General features: G+C 40.6%; 1 protein-coding gene across 10 annotated transcripts in view; it reads right to left on the bottom strand.

Moving 5' to 3' along the window:
* CACNB2 (calcium voltage-gated channel auxiliary subunit beta 2) overlaps positions 1–16,722 on the bottom strand; it is a 398,973-nt gene that overhangs the window by 145,422 nt on the left and 236,829 nt on the right. The window lies entirely within an intron of this gene.

Below are 16,722 nucleotides of genomic sequence, written 5' to 3'. Positions count from 1 at the left end.
CTGTAAGCTAAATACTGAAAACAGGACTGTGAAAAAGATTAAAGCTTTCTGTCATGAAACTTAATATCTCAGTGAAGGAGACTGATTTTTTAAAAAAGGCAGCAGAAAAATAATGGCTATGAGAGACAAGAAAAAAAGCTGCGATAATAAAATGATGGTGGGAGGGATGGTATTTTAGTTAGAGTAATGAGATGACAATCTGAGATGACACTAAGCTGAAATCTAAACGATGAAAGAAAAAAGTCAGCCCTGCAACGCACTGAGAAGAGGGATATCCAGGCAGAAAGAACAGCATATGCGAAGGCCTTGTGTACAAGAAATGTTTGCATGTCTGAGGAACTGAAAAGAGGTCAGTGTATCTAACATGCTAACATTAATTTTTAGGAAGATTTATTTAAACTTGCTCAGTCTCTCTCTCTCTCTTCTCTTTTTCTCTCACTCTACGTGTGATATATACTCAGGTACTCCTAGAATACACATGTGAGACTCCACCGACATGGATTACCTCCCAGAAAAACTCCTTCAGCATGTTTGAGTTCCTTAATTTGGGGTTACATTTAAGTTATTGTTAGCGAACTCCACGTTACTGGAAACATGATGTCTCCTGAGAAGGTAAACAGAGGTCTTGTATTTTCTTCCTTCTCAGTCCAGCACAATTACTTATAGGCTAAAAGAGTGTGTTTTGAAGATTGTTCTATACTATGCTTATAATTAGGATAATCAATTAAGATCAGGCTATGCACATATTAATACATCTTATTAATGATAATAATTGCAAATATTTCATAAATGTTTACACTGTGTCAGGCACTGTGCTGATTCACCAGTATTACCTAATGTAATTTCAATTATCTTCATTTTTACTGATGAGAAAACTGAGAGACATACAGAAGCTACCTGAGCAAAGCTGCGAAGCAGGGGACTCATTGCATAGCCAAATGCAAATCATATAAATAACTCCCTGGCTAATTCCTCCCTTTGTAAAATGAGTATAACAAATTGGATCCATAGAGTTAGGAGTAAACCTTTAGCAGTCAAAATTCAAGTGCCATGCATGCATCAGCTCATAAAAAGAAAAGCTAGGACAAATTCCTACATGCATCTGATGTTTTTGTTAATCAAAAGCATATATTTTTTCTGTTTGTTGGTCATAGATATAGCCATTTCTAACAATCATAAAGGCATCGTGATGGTTTCCTAATGCTTAGTTATGTCTTTGCTAAGCTTTAGGCATGCTCGCTCGCTCGCTCTCTCACACACATCTTTATAAATTCTCAAAATTGGGCCAGGTGTGGTGACTCACGGCTGTAATCCCAGCACTTTGAGAGGCCGAGGCAGGCCGATCACCAGGTCAGGAGTTCGAGACCAGCCTGGCCAAGAGACCAGCCTGGCCAAAAGGGTGAAACCCTGTCTCTACTAAAAATACAAAAATTGGCCAGGTGTGGTGGTGCATGCTTGTAATCTCAGCTACTTGGGAGGCTGAGGCAAAAGAATTGCCTGAACCTGGAAGGCAGAGGTTGCAGTAAGCCAAAGATCTTGCCATTGCACTTCAGCCTGGCAACAGAGTGAGACTCCTACTTGGGAAAAAAAAAAAAAATTCAAATTTGATCTTTCCAAAAAGGCACAATGAAAGTACACTGAGGGTTCACTTCACATTCATTAATAGAATGCTGTTTTGTGGACAGACTTGGCTGCTCTTCTGAAATTTTCCTCACTTCAGAGTATCTCAGCATCATGAAGCATTCTTTTCATTACTTATCTACAAGGGAAAGTAGATCAGAATCGGAAAACAATAGAAGCCAAGATACCAGCTATTTAAGTTTTTCTCTCTTTGCTGAAAATGAATAGAACTTTGGCAAGCTGGCCTTCAGTAGTCTGGTCGGCAGCTCGTCCTGCCTGAAACTGGCTAGGATTCAAGTGTCTTCTTTCAGTTCCAAAGGAACAGTTGCTGGTTTTCAGTACTGAAGCTGAAGTCATTATAAAGTGCTAATAGTAGGTAGAAAGTTCAGAGATGTGACTTTCATTTTTTTTTTAATGAACGTATCAAAACACTGTCACCACCAAATTATTCCTTAATGTGAGGGTATGATGGCTGTTTACAGTTTATAGAAGAGCCTCTGGTCAATATTTGCAAAATTTGACATTGTCCAAAAGAACTATTTTGAAAAAGTTAAAATTAGAGGGGCAATTTTGATACTGAGTTTTGGATTTCAGTCACAGGCTAAATAATTTTTTAAAAAATTAGAACGTTATATGTATACGTGTGTGTTGGGAAAATTTTCTAGGCCTTTAATATGTACCTACTGATGATGATAGATGACACGAATTTTTTTTTTTCTTTTTTTTTGAGATGGAGTCTCACTCTGTCGCCCAGGCCGGAGTACGTTGGGTGATCTCAGCTCACTGCAACCTCCGCTTCCCGGATTCAAGCGATTCTCCTGCCTCAGCCTCCTGAATAGTTGGGATTACAGGTGCCCACCACCATGCTCGGCTAAGTTTTGTATTTTTAGTAGAAACAGGGTTTCACTACGTTGGTCAGGCTGGTCTTGAACTCCTGACCTCAGGTGATCTACCCGCCTCAGCCTCCCAAAGTGCTGGGATTACAGGCATAAGCCACTGCGTCCAGCCAATGACAAGAATTTTTTTCATGCTAATATAATTTTTTATATAAAAACTACCTTATCAGTTATGAAACTGAAAACAAGTAGGCAGGGAGCAGAAAAATCGTAGCTTGGGAGAGTTGAATTGTCTCAATATATAGCTGCAGAAAATTCAATTAAATGGGAGAAAAGGAGTGAATAAATTGTATGTAGGGAATTTTGGGTATAGAAATTCATGCTGGTTACAGGGACTCCAGAAACTGCACGGACGTCACTACACTTAGGCTTTTTCTATTGAATCATTCGAATCAGCACATGTGATTATTTCTCTCTTCCTAAGAAAACCTTTCCTTGACTCCATTTTCTCTGCCAGCTCTTGTCCATATTTCTCCTCTCCTTTTTTTTCTCCAGGAAAAAAAATGATAAATGCATAGAAAAAAAAATGCATAGAAAAACTTGGCTCTACTCCAATTCTTGTCTTCCTGTTCTCTCTTAAATATACTTCCTCCTGTTCCTCCTACCACTCCACTAAAACTGCTCAAGGTTATCAATGATGTCTCAGGCTACATCGATGGCTGATTCTCAGTGTTCATCTTACTCTAGCAATCAGCAGCCTTTAACACCAGTGATCATCCCCTGTCCTCTCTTCCTTTTCTCAACTTGACTTCCAAGAAACCACTCCCTCTTGGTCTTTCTCTTTTCCCATTGGCTGTTCCTTCTAAGTCAAGAAACCACTACCTCTTTGTCTTTCTCTTTTCCCATTGGTTGTTCCTTCTAAGTCAAGAAACCACTACCTCTTGGTCTCTTTTCCCATTGGTTGTTCCTTCTAAGTCAAGAAACCACTCCCTCTTGGTCTTTCTCTTTTCCCATTGGCTATTCCTTCCAAGTCTCCTTTGTTAGTAACTTCCTGTTCCACTGATTTCTACACCCTCTCCCTGCCACCTAGACCTCCCTTCTTTCTGCTGTAACCTTGTTGGGCCCCTTGATGTTCCTCAGAGGCACCAGACACTCTCCTCCCCTAGATTTCTACCCTTCTAACTCTATCACCTCCTCTAAATCTTTGCTCAAAAGTCTCTTTCTCAGTGAGGTCTTCTGCAACCATCCTATTTCAAATTATAATCCCCACTGCCTTGTGGTATTTCCAGTCTCACTTACCCTGTTCTACTTTTTAAAAAATAGTGCTTTTACCTTCTTCTTCTTCTTTGACAGGGTCTTACTCTGTCACTCAGGCTGGATTGCAGTGGCACAATCTTGGCTCACTGCCACCTCTGCCTCCCGAGCTCAAGGGATCCACCCACTTCAGCCTCCTGAGTAGCTGGGACTATAGTTGCACACCACCATATCCAGCTAATTTTTCATATTTTCTGTAGAGATGGAGTTTTGTCATGTTGCCCAGGGTGGTCTCGAACTCCTGGACTCAGATCCACGTGCCTCGGCCTCCCAAAGTGCTGGGATTACAGGTGTGGGCCACCATGCCCAGTCTATTCGTGTTTTTACCTTCTAACATATAATTTACTTATAATATTGTTTAGTATATGTCTCCCTTGATTAGGAGATAACACCCACGAGGGCAGATTTTTTTAAATTAAATGTTTCACTCGTATATCCCAAGTGCCTGGAATAGTGCCAGACATGGAATGCACGCTCAACAAACATTTGTTGAATGAATGAATAAGGACAGAGAGAAAACCTCTTCGCTCTTATATCCTATATTTTAAAGCTCTCCCAGTCTACAGGAGAGCTCTCCCACTCCCTTTTAGCATTCCTAAACATTCTTAAATATTCCTAAATGTGCTCATGTCTCTTCCTTAATTAAAAAACACAAACAGAAATGTGACTTTCCATGATGAACGGATGATAAATATTTATAATGAATAAAGAATAAAACAAAGGCTTCAGCTTGAAGCCATCCCCAGTGTTTTATCACAAACCTCCACAAATGCCAACTTCATTAACTTTGTGCAAATGTCAACTATAGGCCAGTTGATTAAATAACCATGTTCCATAACAAGCAAGCCACTCCAAAAACAGTCATTATACTTGAAATTTCTTTAGCATCCTTTCTCCAATGAATCTCAGAAAGACTTTATATTTTGAAAATATGATTACAACTTATTTTCTGTGAAGCTTCTTTTCCCATTAATTCTACTTCTTCATTCCAGGAACTTAAAGTTCCAATCCTAAAAGTACCAGTGACTCAGAGCCAAAGGCAAGGCATGTAAATAATTCCCTGGTTAATTCTCCCATTTGTAAAATGAGTATACTAAATTGAAGCTACTAGAAAGAATGCTCTTGCAAATTTTCTTACAGATGGTTGCGAATATATTGTAAATATAACATATTGTGTGAGTGATTGTTGATTTACTTCTTATGCACTACCCCTGACATTCCTATAGAGATGGAGTTCAAATTTACAGCAGAAAACGTGACTACACATATAACTTATAATAATTCAGAATGTTTAAAAAAATCAAGCCAGTACAGGGAGAAGATACGTCTTCAAGCAATGTTGGGTAACATCATTTAAAGGAATGCAACTGAATAACTGGGCAAATACATATAAAACTCTGGAATATCTTAATAGGCTCTCTACTACCAAAGAAAGACCATGTTGGCTGGGCGCCGTGTCTCACACCTGTAATTCCAGCACTTTGGGAAGCTGAAGCGGGCAGACCACGAGGTCAGGAGTTCGAGACCAGCCTGGCCAATATGGTGAAACCCCGTCTCTACTAAAAATACAAAAATTAGCTGGGCATGGTGGTGGGTGCCTCTAGTCCCAGCTACTCAGGAGGCTAAGGCAGAAGAATCACTTGAACTCAGGAGGTAGAGGTTGCAGTGAGCCAAGATCGTGCCACCGCACTCCAGCCTGGGTGAAGGAGCGAGACTCTGTCTCAAAAAAAGAAAGGCCACGTCAAAAGATGGTACGTTCAAGTGCCAGGCCTTTTCTTGAGCAGCAAAACAATCAAACAAATGAATCTGGGCTCTTTCCTTCCAAGGTGAGTTCTCACAGGTGGCAATGAACAATTAATCTACAGGCGCGAATGAACAGCTAACTTATGTGTTCTCCAGGGAACTACACACCTGTGAAAAGGGATATGGCTTCAGTCCTTAAATATTTCATGTTTAACATTTTCTTTTCATATATAAAAGGCACACTAATTGATAAGTAAGTAAAACAGTAAGAGATGAATTGATAAATAAAGGATATGAATAGAAAATTCACCAAAAAATCAATTAGCCATAAGCATCTGGAAAAGGTGTTCAACCTCATTAAATTAAACACAATACCATTTTCCCTCATTAAACCAATGCTCTTTGCAAAGTCCCAATTCACAATGTCAGGGGGATGCACTTAAACTGATACTTTCACACCTTGTTGATAGTTTTTGGCTTTCATGCAACCCTTTGGGAAGACAATTTGCTTTCTGTGTGTATCTAGACATGCATTTAGATGTACCTAGGCTAATAATTTCACTTCTGGGAACTAGTTTAAGAAAATTTTTAAATTACGGTTCACATATTTAGTAGACTGTTAGATAAAAATAGTTACAAAGACTAAAGATGATTACAGGCAAATGTTTATGATGACTATATTTGATAAAACCAGAAAACAACAACAAAAACAAAATGGAATCATTTCTATATATACATACATTCAGGTATGTAAAACAAATAACAGAGGCAAGGCACAGTGACTCATGCCTGTAATCCCAGCACTTTGGGAGGCCCAGGTGGAGGATTCCATGAGCCCAGGTGTTCAAGACCTGCCTGTGCAACATAGGGAGACCCTGTCTCTACAAAAAATTTTTAAAAATGAGCCAGGCACGGTGGCACACATCTGTAGTCCTAGCTACTTGGGAAGCTGAGGCAGGAGGACTGCCTGAACTCAGGAGTTCGAGGCTACAGTGAACTCATCATGCCACTGCAATCCAACCTGGGTGACAGAGTGAGACTCCCATCTCAAAAAAACAAAAAACAGTAACAGAAGAGATAAGGTTGGATTCCATTTTCTCAAAAAAATGTTGGGAGTTCAGTTAAATTCTTTTTCTGTAATGTTTCTATGTTTGTGAATAAAAGGCCCTTCTTATTGCAACTGAAATTTCTCACAAAGCACTCTGAAAATATTTTTGATGTTGCAAAAGAGATGATTTATACATACGTATTTTCTGTAATTGATTGATTTGACCTTCATAGTTGTTTGCATATGGGGAAGGGAGGCAAGGATCAGGTCTCCTGAAAGCCTCTCTATGCACATTAAAAACAATAGAACAAAGTAAAGGGTGCTATGGGAATTATGACAGGTAAAAAGAGAATTAAAAGAAAAGTACTTAGAAATAAAATTTTATGATGATGAAGTAAATTTCTCTGTGTATAATGTATAGAAGTGATTATTTAACTGTCCACCTGAAATACTGGATTTTTCTCCTATGATTGCTTAAATAATTTGTTGGTATTAGGTTAGGTACTTAAGCAGGCCAAAATGACTCAGTAATTTGGTAGTAAAATATTAATATACTGTTCTAAAAGTCTAACCTTCCAGAAAGATATGACTTTGGTTCAGACAGACTTAATATTAAAAAAACAGGCTACACCATCAGGGATTTGTCTGGAAAAATGCCAGTGGTGTAGAGTACTCAGAAATAAAGCACTGGAAAGTACCCTAGGGACCTAATATAGTTAATACATCCCTTAAGCAGCAAACCCGTCTTCAGGAGGTGATTTCAGAACTAGAGACAATCTGGTTCATTCACCTCTGTGTTTTAAAATGGCTGCAAATTTTCAGAACATTTAATAAAATACTGGACATATACCATTGGTCAAAAGTAGTTTATATCCTATTTTTTGTCTTGCAAATGAAAAAGCATCTTTTGTTGCATGAAACTATCTGCTCTATTTTGCATTTGAAGGTGTAATGGACTTTAATGATAGCAAAACTTCCATTGAGCAGGGCAAAAATGGCCTGACAGTTCGCTAAGATGACAGTTTGGGCAAGGATGAGAAATGGCTTGGGCCAGGTGCAGTGGCTCACGCCTACAATTCCAGCACATTGGGAGGCCAAGGCAGGAGGATTGCTTGAGCTCAGCAGTTTGAGACCAACGTGGACAACATAACGAGATCCCGTCTGTACAAAAAATTTAAAAATTAGCTGGGCATGGTAGCACACACCTGTAGTCCCAGCTACTTGGGAGGCTGACGTGGGAGGATCACTTGAGTCTGGCAGGTGAAGGCTGCAGTGAGCCTTGATTGTGCCAGTGCACCCCAGCCTGAGTGACAGAATGAGAGCCTGTCTCTAAAAAAAAAAAAAAGAGAAAGAAATGGCTTGGTGACTATGCTGACAGCCGCCTGTTGACTTGCACGAGGGTGACCACAGTCTCACAGCCTGGTAGTGTATGCATATGTTATGTGCTAGATCCTTCTACTATTCACACACCAGACTCAGATACTCCAAACCACAAATGCATCTACTGGCTTTTCTGCTTCATTTAAATGACAATCATTGGATATGATGCACAGCTCAGTATTATTATTATCTCCTTTTCCCAGCACATATATACAGTAGAATGTAATACTCATAGGAGGGCAGGGAGCTTGTTTTGTTTACCTCTGTTCCCCAACCCCAGAGTACTCCCAGTGGACATGAAGGAAGAAGAAGTGACTGGGGTTCCCAGTCAAGTGAGGGAGACACATCACAGAGGCCGTAACACAAAACATTATTTTATGTCAGTTTTGATAACTACTATAAAGGAAAGGTATGGGGCACTATGAGGGAAGATGGCAGGGAGGAGGAGATGGGACTCAGAAGAAGCTTCTAAAAGGAAATAAATAGATATTTAGGCTGTGTTTTGCAGCTGGCAGGAAACAGTCATAGAAACAGGTAAGGAAACAACATTCCGAGGCAGAAGGACCAATGGAAGAGGTGGAGGATCTTTGAGTTTCTAAGGAGCAAGAGCTTAGTGACCAAGATGACGGCTCTGAGATGGATCTGAGATGACTCAGCCAGATCTGCCTTCTGAAACTCAGCACTTCCAGTTTGTATCAGAAGTATTATACACTGTTATTATACACTGGAACATTTAATTATGAAGGAAATTAAATGACAATAATACTGTTGCTGCCTTAATTTCTTCTGGATGAATACCTGGGATCAACTTTCATGATCTTTCATCATCATCACATTTACATCCAACCATTCTGTCAACAAATATCTACCATGTGCTGGGCGCTGAGGATCTAAGAATATAGATGACATATTCTCTGTTCTCCAATAGCTTCCAGTACCTAGCTCTCTTACCAACTGATACTTGAAACACTCCAAAACATAAAAGCTATCCATTTTACATCAGATTAAAAATCATAAATGAAAGAGCAACAGTAAAGTTGCTCATCTACTGATGATATATACGGAATATGTCATCATATGCTGATGACAAAAGTTTGATGCCTTCATGTATTAATACGTCTTATAATCAATAAGAAAAACACCAACAACCCACTAGAAAAATAGGCCAAAAAAGCAGGGGAGGGAGAGATAGTCACAGAAAAAGAAATGGTTTTAAGCTAATGGAAAATGCCTAAGTTTAGTCCTGATGTTAAAATGGCGCAAAATCAAAGACAACACTAGCTTTAATTTTTATTGGCAAGATTACAAGCAAAGTGAATGCACAGTTAGTGTGGTCCTCTCACACACTGCCCCTTATGGATAAAATTTGGTAGAATTTATCAAAACTGAAAACTTTTGTTTTGTTTGATAAATGAAAACTGTTGGTAGAATTTATCAAAACTGAAAACCTTTGATCCATAATTCTAATTCTGATTCTGGGACTTTTATACATATACACAAATATGTACATGAGGATGTATATATAAGAATGCTTATTTGTTATGGCACTATTTGTGTTAACAGATTACATTGAATAACATAACTGCTTATCAGTAGGGGACTGATAAAATTATGTTACATCCATATGATGGCATATCATTCGGACATTAAAAAAAATAAGTTATCTCTAGTTATACATGTGAATGTGAAATAATCTCCAAGACATATTTTACAGGTGAAAAAGAAAAAAGCATCAGAAAAAGAAAAAAACATCCGAGAGGTATTTGACATCATTTGTAGAAATATACTGTTGTGCTGTCATTTTAATAAATACTTTTTTTTTTTTTTTGAGATGGAGTTTCGCCCTTGTCACCCAGGCTGGAGTGCGGTGGCATGATCTCGGCTCACCGCAAGCTCTGCTTTCTGAGTTCAAGCGATTCTCCTGCCTCAGCCTCCCCAGTAGCTGGGATTAGAGGTGCCTGCCACCACACCCAGCTAATTTTTTGATGACTGCATTTTAAAGAATGTATACATTTATGAGTATGTAGGCTAGCTCTAGAACATTTAAGTAGCTGCACATTTTTAAAACCTGCTGAGCAGGGCGGGGGGTATTTCAAATCTCTATGGCATATTCAAAAGCAATTTAATTAGAGCCTCTGGAAGTGGGATAAGGCAATCGTTCATTTTTTTTTTTTCTTATACAGAGTCTCCCTCTGTTGCCCAGGCTGGAGAGCAGTGGCATAATCTCGGCTCACTGCAACCTCTGCCTCCCAGGTTCAAATGATTCTCCTGCCTCAGCCTCCCAAGTACCTGGGATTACATGTGCCCGTCACCAGGCCCAGCTAAATTTTTTTTGTATTTTTAGTAGAGATGAGCTTTCACCAGGTTGGCCAGGCTAGTCTCGAACTCCTGACCTCAGATGATCCACCCACCTTGGCCTCCCAAAATGCTGGCATTACAGGCGTGAGCCACCACACCCAGCCAGCAACTGTTCTTTTCAAAGCTCTGCATGTGATTCTACTGTTCAGCCAAGGTTGAGAACCACAATGCCAGAGTGACACCAAGAACCTGGTCACCGTGGTTGCTTTAGGGGAAGAAAACTGAGGAACCTGCAGTCAGAGATGGGAGGGACTTAACTTTGCACTGGGTGACCTCTTGTAATACTTGATTTTTCTTTCTTTCTTTTTTTTTTTTTTTAACCATACTCATATTACTTTATTTTTGGTTTTGTAGGTTTTTTTGTTTTTTGTTTGTTGCTGTTGTTTTGAGACAGGGTCTCACTCTGTCACCCAGGCTGGAGTACAGTGGCACAATCTTAGCTCGCTGCAACCTCCACCTTCCAGGCTCAAGTGATCCTCCCACCTCAGCCTTCCAAGTAGCTGGGAGTGCAAGTGTGCACCATCTTGCCCAGCTAATTTTTTTTTTTTTTTTTTTTTTTTTTTGTAGAGACAAGGTTTCACCATGTTGCCCAGGCTAGTCTTGAACTCCCGAGCTCAAGCGATCTGCCCCCCTTGGCTTCCCAAACTGCTGCCATTACAGGCATGAGCCACTGTGCCTGGCCAACCATATTCGTATTACTTTAAAAAGAGACATTTAAAAGGAAAATTTCTAGGTCATTTTCTGAGAGACTTGTGATACCCTTCTCCACTCTCGATTTCTGTGGTAATTTTTCATGTAATATACACAGCCATTACTTGGAAATTGCTTCATTAGGGAAAAAGAAGTACACTGTATTTTTATCATGAAAAAAATTCAAGTTGCCCTTAAAACATGGCCGTAGATCCTGACGATATGGCCTAGACGCCAGACACGGTCCCATTGATCTTCAAGAGTCTCGGTACTGACTCTACCTGTGACTACAGGTTCCTTGGGAACACGGTGCCTTTTTGGCCCTGACAACCTTGCTTCTGGACTCACTTTTTACTTTCTCCTAACAATGTGAAAGATCATAGATTTTACATAAATAACTGTGGCATTTTAAACAGCACTCTATGGCTGGGCGTGGTGGCTCACACTTGTAATTCCAGTACTCTGGGAGGCCAAGATGGGTGGATCACCTGAGATCAGGAGTTCGAGACCAGCCTGATCAACATGGGCAAACCCCGTCTCTACTAAAAATACAAAAATTAGCCGGGCATGGTGGCGCACGCCTGTAATCCCAGTCACTTGGGAGGTTGAGGTGGGAGAATTGCTTGAACCCAGGAGGCGGAGGTTGTAGTGAGTCGAGATTGCACCACTGCACTCCAGCCTGGGCAATAGAGCAAGACTCTGTTTCAAAAAAAAAAACAAAAACAACAACAACAACAACAAAATGGCACTCTATCAGCTACTCTGTATTCCTCTTCTCTGCTTAATATCTTCCCAACCCTCTGGTGCACCATATATGTACTTATGTATTTATTTATGGTTTAATTCTTGCTGCTAATATGAAAGCTTCATGAAGGCAGGGATTTGTGTTGCTTCTGTCACTGTTGAATCCCCAAGGCCTAGCACAGGGCCTGGCACATGAAGACGATGTTGCTCTGTTATTCATCTCTATGAAAATGTCAAGGTTCACTCTTTCCACTCTACTACCACAACCCTAGTCAAGTCACTCATCTGTACTGTGAAGATTCTTACATTGCCTTTGTAATTAGTCTCTCTGCTTATACCCGCTTCCTCTAGCCCCTCTATATTCCAGTGGCCAGGTTCATCTTCAAACATACAGCAGATCATTTCATTCCTCTGTCTAAAAGACTTCAATTTCTTTCTATCCCACTTAAAATAAAATCCAAGCTCCTTACCTGTATAATGTGGCCTTTGTCTATGCCTTTAAACATGTCTTGTACCAGAATAAATATTTGTAGCTAACGGAATAAAGTATGTGTCTGTCATATCAAACCTTGGATGATACCAGCTGTTAAGCAGGTAAAAAGACAACTTTCGTGGCTTTGGTGAGTGTTCTATGGATTTTGTAGCATATAACATAACATGCATATTTCCTACCAATGGGGAATGCCATCATGAGTGAAACAGCACCCGTGCCATCCTGTGGGCTAGGAAAACACAGAAAAGACACCAAGTTTGTGGCAATTCCTTAAAGATCTAGAACCAGAAATACCATTTAACCCAGCAATTCCATTACTGGGTATATACCCAAAGGAATATAAATCATTCTATTACAAAGACACATGCACACATATGTTCATTGCAACACTATTCACAATAGGAAATCCATGGAATCAACCCAAATGTCCACCAATGATGGACTGGATAAAGAAAAGGTGGTACATACACACCATGGAATGCTATGCAGCCATAAAAAGGAATGACATCATGTCCTTTGCAGGGACATGGATGGAGCTGGAAGCCATCATCCTCAGCAAACTAACATAGGAACAGAAAACCAAACACCGCATATTCTCACTCATAAGTGGGAGCCAAACAATAAGAACACACGGATACAGGAAGGGGAACAACACACACTGGGGCCTGATGGTGGGTGGGGAAGGGAGAGGGAGAGGATTAGGAAAAATAGCTAATGTATACTGGGCTTAATACCTAGGTGATGGGTTGATAGGTGCAGCAAACCACCATGGTACAATTACTTACATAACAAACCTGCACAACCTGCACATGTACCCAGGAACATGAAATGAAAGTAAAAATTTTTTTAAAAAGAGGCACTGAGCAAACTCACCAAAGGATACTCAATACAGAGAAAGATACAACTGTCAAAGCAGAGAAAAATGCAGTTCTGGAATGATACACATTCATAGAGATTATCAGAAGAGACAGCCCTCCTGAAAAATCTGGAAAATTTCAGACAATGCTGGAGGACACAAGATCCAGACTGAGCAAGTATATTTTATATTATTGTTGCTGTAATTTTGCTATGTTTAAGATTAATTTTTAGCATTCTTTGGTGACTTGAAAAACACACACGAACATCAGTGGTCCACCGTGTACCATTTATAACATATTTAATTTTGCTTAAGATGACGATATTATAAAAACACATAGAAGTCTCATTCTAATGTAAGTTCAATCCTTTTCAAGTTATGCTTTTGTGCTTTTCACCAAGAACCAAGTAAAAGAACATGTCCATACGATATCCCAAGCAATGCCGGAGATAAGTGTACCCTACCTGCTATGGCCAGCAGGATTTCGGAGCCCCGGATGAACCACATCATGAGTGTGTGCTGTTAGAGAATACATTTCTTAGGACCTGTTTCTGTGGGGATAGCATGATGTAATACTCGAACACAACACTCATTAATACAATCCTATCCCTTCACATTCCAAACTCTACAGTCAATCAGTCAATTAAGTTACATTAAAATGAACCTTTTTTTTTTGAGATGGAGTCTCACTCTTGTTGCCCAGGCTGGAGTGCAGTGGCCTGATCTCGGCTCACTGCAACCTCCGCCTCCCAGGTTCAAGTGATTCTCCTGCCTCAGCCTCCCGAGTAGCTGGGACTACAGGTGCAAGCCACCACGCCTGGCTAATTTTTGTATTTTTAGTAGAGATGGGGTTTTACCATATTGGCCAGGCTGGTCTTGAACTCCTGACCTCATGATCCACCTGCCTTAGTCTTGCAAAGTGCTGGGATTATAGGCATGAGCCAAAATGAACCATCTATGAGGCAGGAGAGGCGGGACTTGTGACCTGCCATTACTGACAACAGAACCAAGGAATGGCAGCCAGCAGTAGAATTTCCCCAGCTGGCACTGTGTCTGGAGATTTGGTCTCTGCAGTTAGTATTCACAGCTCTGTCCATCTCACTTCTTTCTCTCAGAACACCTGCTGCTGTCATTCTTCAGAAGGGCTCCTGGGGGTGCTTTCAAAGCAAGGCAGCCTACCACAGACGAAGGGCATTACAGATTTCCTCACATAGGAGAAATGTGCTAATTAATATAAGATCAAGATTGTATGAGGATTGCATGGAGAAAAGTCTACACGTTTTCTTAAAAAGTAGGATCCCCCAGTTGGGATATTATTAATTTCCTTTCCTATTCATCTTTACTTTAACGTGCTGAAAAATTAAGGATATTATGATGACTCTTTCTCTAAACCTAACCTCAAAAATACATGTTTTGGCGGGGCATGGGGGCTCATGCCTGTAATCCCAGCACTTTGGGAGGCCGAGGTGGGCGGATCACCTGAGGTCAGGAGTTTGAGACCAGCCTTGCCAATATGGTAAAACCCTGTCTCTATTAAAAATACGAAAATCAGCTGGGCATGGTGTCACGTGCCTGTAGTCTCAGCTACTGGGAAGGCTGAGGCAGGAGAATTGCTTGAACCCAGGAGGCAGAGGTTACAGTGAAGCGAGATTGCACCATTGCACTCCAGCCTGGGCGACAGAGCGAGATTCTATCTCAAAAAAAAAAAAGGAAGAAAAATACATGTTTCAAGTTAGCAATTTCTCATTTATTTTAGAAAGTAAAGCAGAATTTATTCTTGAAATAGTTCCTGACCCCCATGCAAATAATACACTTTGGTTCTCCTAGTTAGACTGTGATATTCAAGGGTTTTCAACCAATAAGACCTTTTATTTTATTTTTGCTAAGACAAAAAATAAAAATGCCATTTGGTGGTTCAAACAACATTTTAAAAATATGTTAAGAAGGAATGAGGAACACTGTTCATTCTTGAGATATAACCTTTCACCTGATGGACTTAAAACTAAAAATTTTCATTGAGAAAACTTTTTAAAAATGTAAAGTTTCTGACGAACCTTGAAGACATTATGCAAACTGAGACAAGTCAGTCACAAAAGGGCACCTACTGTTTAATTCCACATATATGAAATCCCCAGAGTAGTCAAACTCATAGAAACAGAAGGTAGAATAGTGGGTCGGGCATGGTGGCTCATATCTGTAATCTCAGCACTTTGGGAGACCAAGACAATAGAATTGCTTGAGCCCAGGAGTTTGCGACCAGCCTGGGTAACATGGTGAAATTCTGTGTCTACAGAAAATACAAAAATTAGCCAGGAAAGGTGGTGCGCGCCTATAGCCCCAACCACTTGGGAGGCTGAAGTGGGAGGATCACTTGAGCCTGGGAGGTTGAGGCTGTAGTGCGCTATGATCACCTCACCGCACTCTACGCTTGGGTGACAGAGTGAAACCCTGTCCCCTCGTCCAAAAATGTAGAATGGTGGGTGCTGAAGCTGGGGAGTGGTGAGAATGGAGAGTTAGTGTCCAATGGGCATGGAGTTTCAGCTAGGAAAGATGAAAATGTTCTGGAAATGGGTAGTGGTAATGGTTATACAACAATCTGATGGACTTAATGCTGCAGAACTGTACACTTAAAAGTGGTTAAAATGGGGCCAGGTACAGCGGCTCATGCCTGTAATCCCAGCACTTTGGGAGACCAAGGCAGGCGGATCACCTGAGGTCAGGAGTTCGAGACCAGCCTGGTCAACATGGTGAAACACTGTCTCTACCAAAAAATACAAAAATTAGCTGGGCGTGGTGGTACACGCCTGTTGTCCCAGCTACCAGGGAGGCTGAGGCACGAGAATCGCTTGAACCCGGGAGGCAAAGGTTGCGGTGAGCCAAGATCACACCACTGTACTCCAGCCTGGTTGACAATGAGACCTCCGTCTCAAAACAAAACAAAAAAAGAATAAAAATAAATAAAAGTGGTTAAAATGGCAAATTTTGTTATGTGTGTCTTACCACAATAAAATAATTTTTAAGAAAAGACAAACCCAAATTTGATTCCAGTTGGAAAACTCAGAGTAAGCCTCAAAATTTACAACAAAAAACTGACACACAGAAGAAATTCTCTCTAATAAGCAAATGGATGCATTATAATAAAAGTCAGCTGGAGGAAAGCCAGGATTCCTGGCTTTGGAACACTGATCTGTGCTGTTGGCCCCCAGCACCTAGAACAGCCCTGGGCTGGGCAGGCACTCAACTCAAATTTGTTCTAAGGAGTTGGGAGCAGAAAGAGGAAGTGAGGTAATTTTTGGTTTAAACATTGAAGTTTATAATTCCGAAGAGCCCCTTTCAGAACCCCCTGACCTGTGAATTGGCTGATTTAGACAGACTTAACCGTCAGGCCACCATGGAGTTTATTTTCTATTTATTGAGACAGGGTTTTCCCAGACTGGAGTGCAGTGGTGCCATCATAGCTCACTCCAGCCTCGGCCTTCTGGGCTCAAGCGATCCTCCCACCTCAGCCTCCCAAGTAACTGGGACCACAGACGCACACCACCACTCCTGGATAATTTCAAAAAATTACTTGTAGAAACAGGGTCTCACTATGTTGTTCAGGCTGGTCTCCAACTTCTGGGCTCAAGTGATCCCCCTGCCT

Source organism: Chlorocebus sabaeus, chromosome 9 (genome assembly GCF_047675955.1).
Source record: "Chlorocebus sabaeus isolate Y175 chromosome 9, mChlSab1.0.hap1, whole genome shotgun sequence".
NCBI classification, from domain to species: Eukaryota; Metazoa; Chordata; class Mammalia; order Primates; family Cercopithecidae; genus Chlorocebus; species Chlorocebus sabaeus.
This window is presented reverse-complemented; position numbering and strand designations above follow the sequence as displayed.